The 8,121-nt window shown below is 38.8% G+C and overlaps 1 non-coding gene across 1 annotated transcript; it reads right to left on the reverse strand.

The window, feature by feature from the left end:
• Positions 1-809: 809 nt before the first annotated feature.
• Positions 810-915, reverse strand: LOC121978846. Its single transcript, XR_006111185.1, has one exon. It is a non-coding gene; the product is annotated as a small nucleolar RNA R71 (small nucleolar RNA).
• Between the last annotated feature and the right edge of the window lie 7,206 nt (positions 916-8,121).

Below are 8,121 nucleotides of genomic sequence, written 5' to 3' on the forward strand. Positions count from 1 at the left end.
ATACGGTTTTTGTGAGTAGGAAAGGATCTTACTGAGCCTTGTGTGCTCACAGCTTACTTTCCTTGTACCACAGATAAGGGCAAAGAATGGATGTACTAAGGGAGCAGCAGGAGGGGGCAAGAAGGACGTGTGTAGTAGTGACTCGACTAAAAAGCTGCTTCTAGTTAATAAGAATTATGTTTATGTCGTTCTTTTATGACTCCATGACACTTCATCATGCTCTTTAGTATTATGATTTAAATTTATGTTAAGCATGTTATGTGACTCATATGATAGATAGTTAGTGATGATGATTTGAAAAGTAAAGAAAAAGTTTTATAGAAAAAAAATTATACTATAGATAAGACTTCCGCTGTTTTAAGAAGAAAAGATAAGTAACCCCCGTCAGCTTAAGCAGGAAGGGGCGGGGCGTTACAACATTTTATTTCTTGTTTTTGATTCTTGAATATCCATGAGCACTAACATGTCAAGCAGGCCCATGAGAAATTTTTCTACACCTTTTTCTGTAAGATTTTTATCTCCCATTGTGCAACGTCAAATTGAAGCAGAAAGTTTCCAACTAGGTCACAAATTTGGAGAAGAAGTATCAGAAAGTCCTTATCTGCATCTTGAAACATTTTTAGAGATTTGCGATATGGTGAAATGTGATGGAGAGCCAGCAGATGCAGTTCGATTGATGACATTTCCTTTCAGTATCAAGGATGAAGCAAGGACTTGGTTATATTCTCTCCATCCTCAAAGCATCACAAGTTGGGAACAATTGGAGAAGTAATTTCTAAATCATTTTTGCCCTCCAAGCAGAACAGTGTATATGAGGAATTGCATAACAAATTTTGCTCAGGCATATAGAGAATCATTATTTGAAACATGGGATAGATTCAAGAGTCTTCAAAGATCGTGCCCTCATCATGGTTTTAAAAAATGGTTGATTCTGCACATATTCTATGGGGGAATTTCTTTCTTAGACAAGAGTTTATTGGATTCATCAACTGGAGGTTCTTTTATGGACAAAAGTGTAGATGAAGCATATATGTTAATTGATCAAGTGACATTGAACCTCCAAGAATGGTTGAACATAAGTTGGATGAAATCTCCCTCAAAAATTCAAGAAGTGCAAGCCATAAATGTTATAGAGCATGTCAAGCAAATTGTAACTCAACCATCTATGAGTTTTGAAAATCACACATCACAGAACGGGGAGTTCAAACATTTGGGGGCAAGGATTGAAAGTATTATTTTAAAATAGTTTAAAGAAGATCCCCCTCCTTCGCGGACAAGATCTAGTGAAAAGTGTGATGATGTTGATTGAGAAGTGGCAAGAATCATGAAGAACTTCTGGAAAAGGACATGTTTAGAATTGAGGAGAAGAATAATAGAAGACCACATGAACTCAGTTCCATTATTCCAGGAGGTTCCCAAATGCCACAAGTACCTTTCCCCCAACAATTGATCATACCAACACTAGATAAGCAAGTTGAACCTCCTTCACAAGCTAAAAGAGAATGTGGGAAATTAGATGTACATTTCCCAAGACCTTCACTAAGGGTTCCTTTTCCACAATGGTTAGTGGGAGGGTCAATGAGAACAATGACATTAAAAAAATTCTATGACACTAATAAGGTTGAATGTAGATTTCATAGTGTGTATAAATATGGAGATTCTTCAGATGAGGATTGTGAATATATGCAGTGGTAAATAAGTTTTCAGATCTACCTCCAAATTTTATAGGGTGTTATAGTGACATTGAACTTTCAGATGATAAATGTGATGTGGTAGATCAACTTAAAACTCCAAGTGAAGTTATTAATCCTCTTGTTATTGATTCTCCTATTGAGGACATAGATGTTGGTTTATTTTTTGATGTTTGTGTTGATAATGATGATATGGAAAAATGTGTAGGGAGCTGTGTTGTGGAAGCAACATCTCAAGGATCACCACCTTTGTTCATATAACCCTTAGAGGTTGTAAGAATAGATCATGTTGTGGAAAATGTGTAGGGACTCATGTAGATATAGTTGAGTCTCAAGAATCACCATCTTTGATATCGCCAACACCTGAGCCAGAGCCAGAACCATCTTTTGATTCAAAGGAAATCACACCCACATGTTTAGAAATATCAGGTATTTCTCAGCAAAACAAGGTTAGAATTTTTTGTGATCTTTTGGAAACTTTTATTGAGGTACCTATTATTGACTTTGTTGGATGTGATTTAGTTTTTTATTTCTTATTTTTCTTATCTTAATATGGTTATAGCTCTATCTTATCTAATATGTTTGTGGGAGATTTGTATTTTCTTTGCATGTGTAGATTTCACTTGGGCTAATAATTGGAAGCTCACACTGATCCCTCTTCGACCACCTGAAAGAACTTCAAAGAAGACGAAGACGGAGAGAGCAATATTTCATTTTGTAATTCCTATATTGAAAGCTCCCTCCATAATAAGAGCCCTTGGTAGGAGGGTGTTGAAATATCTTACCCCTCCAAGAGCGAGATTTCGATAAATCTAATGAGGTGGTCGATCTAATGACCTTAAACAAGTGCTTCTTGGGAGGCAACCCAAGTTCATTTTCTTTGTTTTCATTTGTCTTTAGTTCTTTCTACTTTCATTTCATTCTTTATAATAAACATGTATCCTTTACTTAATTTTTGGTGTCAATATTCTTTTATAGGACTCAAAGATTAGGAGGAGTGTAACTACTTGATGGAGAAGTTAATGACATGGGCATTTGGTATGCATCATTTGGTAACTTCTCTTACTTTTAATCTCCTCCACATTGTTTTTAGTTTTGATTGGGGCAATGAAAAGTTTAAGTCTGGGGGGATGTATTAGATGCATTTGAATTGCTTTGTTTTTTTTTTTTGCTTATGTCTTGCATTTTATTTTGATTTCTTGTGGCATTCATCTTGAGAACATCAAACTTCACTTATATGTTTTCTTGTCTTTAAGTGAAGATGTTAGCACGTTCATTATTTAGATTCATGATGTTGTAAATTATGCTAGTAGTATGCTTAATATACCTCTTTTCTCTATCTTGGGTAGCATGATATAAGCTAAGTATCGTATGGAGATGAGTTTTAGTTTTGGCTTGACCTTAAGAATCTTATCTTCTCTTCACTCTACTTGATGCTTGAATGGTTTATATCATTGAAATAGTCATGATTCATCTTGTTTGTTTAGTACTTGGTTTCCATGGTGATTTCTCAAACTTCATTTTGGTTACTGGATGAGGCTCAAATCATATAGCTCATTTGGAAAAATCAAAATATCCCAACATTTGTGCCAAAAGTACATTTATGAATAAGATTTGCACAATGTAAATAAATATGATGAAAAAAAAGTGTGAAAAAATATTAAAAAAAAGTGAATAACGGATATAAAAAACAGTTGTCGTGAGTGGAATCTAGCAAGTCACCCCTTTGAGACCGAGTTAGGTTACTAGGGAAATGACTGCTTAGCTTCTCTTGAGATTGAGCACGCCTTTGAGACCTTAGGTTGATTGAGAAATATGAACCAAGTATGTGTTAGTTAGAGCCCTAGAGCCAATCATTCGATGATTGTATTATGGACTTATTGTATCATATTCATATATAAATAAAGGCATTTGTTTTGGTTATTATACTTACTTGTATTGGTGCCAAATAAACTAAGTATAATAGCGTCCTTGAGTAGAAGGTTCTCACCTATATCAATCGGTTAGTTGAACCGATAGTGAGATGATATAGGGAACACTACTCTTAATCATTCCTAGTCGAGTATTAACATTCAGGGACAATGTTAATGCAATAAGACTAGCATGTAGGTCAACTCGATGACTTGATCTCACAAGTCATGGATATAGAGATATCAAGTTGACACATGGGTATGCATTGGAGTGTTAGTTAGAGCCCTAGAGCCAATCATTTGATGATTGTATGGACTCATTGTATCATATTCTTGTATATTAATAAAGGCATTTGTTTGGTTATTATACTTATTTGTATTAGTGCCAAATAGACTAAGTATAATAGCGTCCTTGAGTAGAAGGTTCATACCTATATCAATCGATTAGTTGAATCGATAGTGGGATGATATAGGGAACACTACTCTAAATCATTCATAGTCGAGTATTAACATTCAGGGACAATGTTAATGCAATAAGACTAGCATGTAGGTCAGCTCGATGACTTGATCTCACAAGTCATGGATATAGAGATATCAAGCTGACACATGGGTATACATTGGAGAATGTATACTGAATGACCCGCCATGAGAAATTATCATGGATCGTTATATGAGTGTCATATACTTTCTCATGTGGCTATTAGTATGACTATTAGTCCTTAGACCTGAAGTCACCATGGATCCCTACATAAGGAGTTATGTACTTTGGTTTCGTCAAACGTCACCCGTAACTGGGTGGACTATAAAGGCGATTACCGGGTATGTAACAAATTATGCAGAGGGATGTGAGTGATGTAGATGGGATCTATCCCTCCCATATGACGGGAGCGACATCAATATTCTTGATAGAGTGAGACCACTAAGTGCATGATCATGCCCAAATGAGTCAACATGAGATGTTGAGCTCATTTGTTTGAGTGAGTCTACTTGGGGTCCAAGATTTAGATTGATTAGAGGATGACACGGTCTATGCCTCATATTGATCAATCTAGATGTCTAGGATAGAAGGACACTTGTCATTATTTTGTGAGGAGTCACAATTGGTAGTCACAAGGTGATGTCGGATCTCGACATTCTTGTAACTTGGGTAGTAATGATGTGTTGCTAGATACTGCTCATTACTTATGCTTCTAAATGTGTTTAGGGCATTGCCAACGTTACAAGAACCTATAGGGTCACACACTAAGGACAATTAGATGGAGATTAGGTTCATATGATGAACCAAGAGGATTAGATTCATTTGATGAATCAAATTGGATTAAGAGTAATCCTAATTGGGCTAACTTGAGTTGGACTCAAGTTGTTTCATGTATTCAATAAGTCTAATTTAGATTATGACTCATTAAATCAACTTAATTTAATGAATTAGATTCATTATATTAAGTTGGCTTGAATCAAATGGTTAGATTAGATCAACCATGGAAGAGATTTGGTCAAGTTTGACTTGACTTGAGAGGAAGTTTAAATGTCAAGTTTGACTTGACTTTATGCCACCTCATTGGTGAGTTGGCATTGATGTGGACCAATGATGATGCACCACATCATCATGGTTGCCACCTCGTGGAAGTTACAAAGCCATTTTCTTAATAACTTCACATTAATTGCATTTAATGGGGAGTTACACAATGGAAGTGGCCGGCCACTTTGGTTTTGAATGGGAATTGATTTTTCCATTCAGGTGGGTATCTTCTTCCTCCTTCCTCAAGCTCTCCCTCTCCCTCTCCTCTTTGCTTGGCCGAATCTCACCAAGGTGCTAGCACACCTTTCGTGTGAGGTTTCTCCACCTACGTGTCCGTGTGGATACTTCTAGAGGACCGACGTTTGACGGTCTTGAGATCCGGCAACTCCTTGGAAGAGCGGGAACACGAAAGGGCACGCAACAAGGGTAAAGTTCTCAACACATAGATCTAGGAGTAGATCTAAAGATTTTTGAAACTCGTATTCATATTTCCGTTCAGTTTTTCCTTGCACGGATCCGTTGGCCTTGGGTGATTCGGGGTTTCCGCGACCCGAAAAGCAGTTTTCGCGGCCCGAAGAACCCAATAGTGGTATCAGAGCCACGTGCAAGGCTTGTACGAGTTTGTTTTTGGTTTTATGAAAACAAAAGTTTCTGTAATTTTCTGTAAAATTATGATTTTCGAGTTTTTATGGGTAATTTTTCCGTAGAAGCGAAGCACAAGTGTCTCGACACTTGTAGGCTTCGGCTACCGGAAAGATTTTTCCAAAACGGCTTCGTTTCGCCCCAAAATTTTTTGGGACAGCGGGCTTGGGTGCCATTAGATCGCTTAGGAGCAACTCGCGATGGTTAGATCGCGGGTAGGGGTACTGCCCCTAACCCCGCAAGGGGATTTGCTCCGCGGTTGCACCCGAAATCGCTTAAAAACGAACCCGCCGGGAAGATTTTTCCGAAACGGCAATGTCTCGGCTCAAATCGTTTTGGGACAGAGGGATTAGGCGCTGTTGGATCGCAAAGGAACCCTCTCGATGGTTAGATCGCGGGTAGGGGCGCTGCCCCTGGCCCCGCAAGGGGATCCGTTCCGCGATTGCGCCCAAAACCGCTAAACGGGTCTGCCGGGAAATTTTACTCGTAAAAATTATAAAAATTAATTTTAAAATTACAGAAAATTATGAAAAATATATAATTTTGAATTATATATTAATTTTGTGATAGTCATGGCCCAAAAACCCAATATGATTGGATTGTGTTGTAATTCATAATACGGCCTGCGTGCCGTTATGTGTTTGCGCGTGCGTCGTGCCTTCTCTTATATTATTGTTGTAAATTAGATTTAGACTCGAATGTAACTCGAGTTTCAAATTGTAATGTACAAATTGGAGCGGTGGAGGGTCCACACGAGACGGAGTTCCGAGGCGGGCACGAGCAACACAAGATGGTCAAAGGGAGGAGCTTGGAGAAGCTGTTGACCCTAGGTTTACCAATCGATCTTCTCATTGGCTTGAGAAGATCGTAGTAGGGCCATGACTAAATCACAAATAGATTAATTAATTGCTTGTGTATGTGATGCATATTTAATAAGTAGTTAATTAATTAGTGTCTTACGATTAGATTAGATCTAAGTCGTGCACATGATGCACCCTTGGGATTAGATTAGATCTAAGTCGTGCACAAGATGCATCCCTTTCGATTAGATTAGATCTCAATCGACTCAACTCTAATGCCTAACTGTGCCGTGATACCTATCACTACCTCGATCACATGTATTGTTGAATCTGCCAAAGCAGAGCAATACATATTATCTTGGTAGGGTACGGAAGGACAATCTTGGTCCCGCCTATCAACACATGGGTAAATACAAACTCAATTAGATTGAGTATTCCTAGTTACTCGGTTGGATCGAGTCAACTATAGGCATTCTTCCAATAGTTGGAAAGATATGACAAAATCACGTTTATATTAACTCTCGGGCGTATTAGCCAAAGCTAACTCGAGTTTTAATATAAATACGGATCTTGATCCTATAAACAAGAGTTGCATAGAGATGTAATTGGTAATCGTTACCTACCGATCATACTAAGCCTTGGGCGTATTAGCCAAAGCTAACTCAAGGGTTAGTATGATGTGGATCTTGTCCCACATGAATTATAGTATTCAGTGGGAGCATCATTTAGTTAAAGGCCTAATTAAATGATTTTTAAAGAATATGATATTTATTTCTGCAAATTTTTCTGTTGTAGATAACCATGACGTCGAACACGAATTCCTTCTCCCTGCGATCTGTCCTTGAGAAGGACAAGCTCAACGGAGCGAATTTCCTGGACTGGTACAGGAACTTGAGAATAGTTCTCACCCAAGAACGTAAGCAGATGCTCGAGCAGCCCATTCCGGAGGCTCCTCCCGCCAATGCCCCGCAGCGGACAAAGATGCTTACAAGAAGCATCAAGACGACGCATTAGATGTGTCTTGTCTAATGCTCGCGACCATGAACTCGAGCTTGAAGCAACATGAGTTGATGGGCGCTTATGATATGGTTGAGCATCTTCGCCAACTATATCGGGGACAAGCGAGGCATGAGAGATTTGAGATCTCTAAGGCACTGTGCAAGATGTCAGACGGGGCTCCTGTAGGTCCTTATGTACTCAAGATGATTGGGTACATAGAGAACCTACAAAGACTGGGGTTCCCACTTGGCCAAGAGCTGGCAACTGACTTGATCTTGCAGTCCTTGCCGGATAGCTATAGTCAATTCGTTCTCAACTATAACATGAACGAGATTGACAAGCCACTGCCCGAGCTACTTAGTATGTTACGAACTGCTGAGATTAACCTTAAGAAGGTTAAGCCCATTCTGATGGTCCAGAAGCACAAGGGCAAGGGCAAGCCCAAAGGTAAGGGAAAGTCCCAAACCAAGGGCAAAGGCAAGGCACTGAAGCCTAAAGGAGGGGTCGCCAAGGATGCTACCTGCTTCCACTGCGGTCAAACCGGGCACTGGAAGAGGAAC

The sequence above is a fragment of the Zingiber officinale genome, chromosome 4B, assembly GCF_018446385.1.
Source record: "Zingiber officinale cultivar Zhangliang chromosome 4B, Zo_v1.1, whole genome shotgun sequence".
Taxonomy (NCBI): domain Eukaryota; kingdom Viridiplantae; phylum Streptophyta; class Magnoliopsida; order Zingiberales; family Zingiberaceae; genus Zingiber; species Zingiber officinale.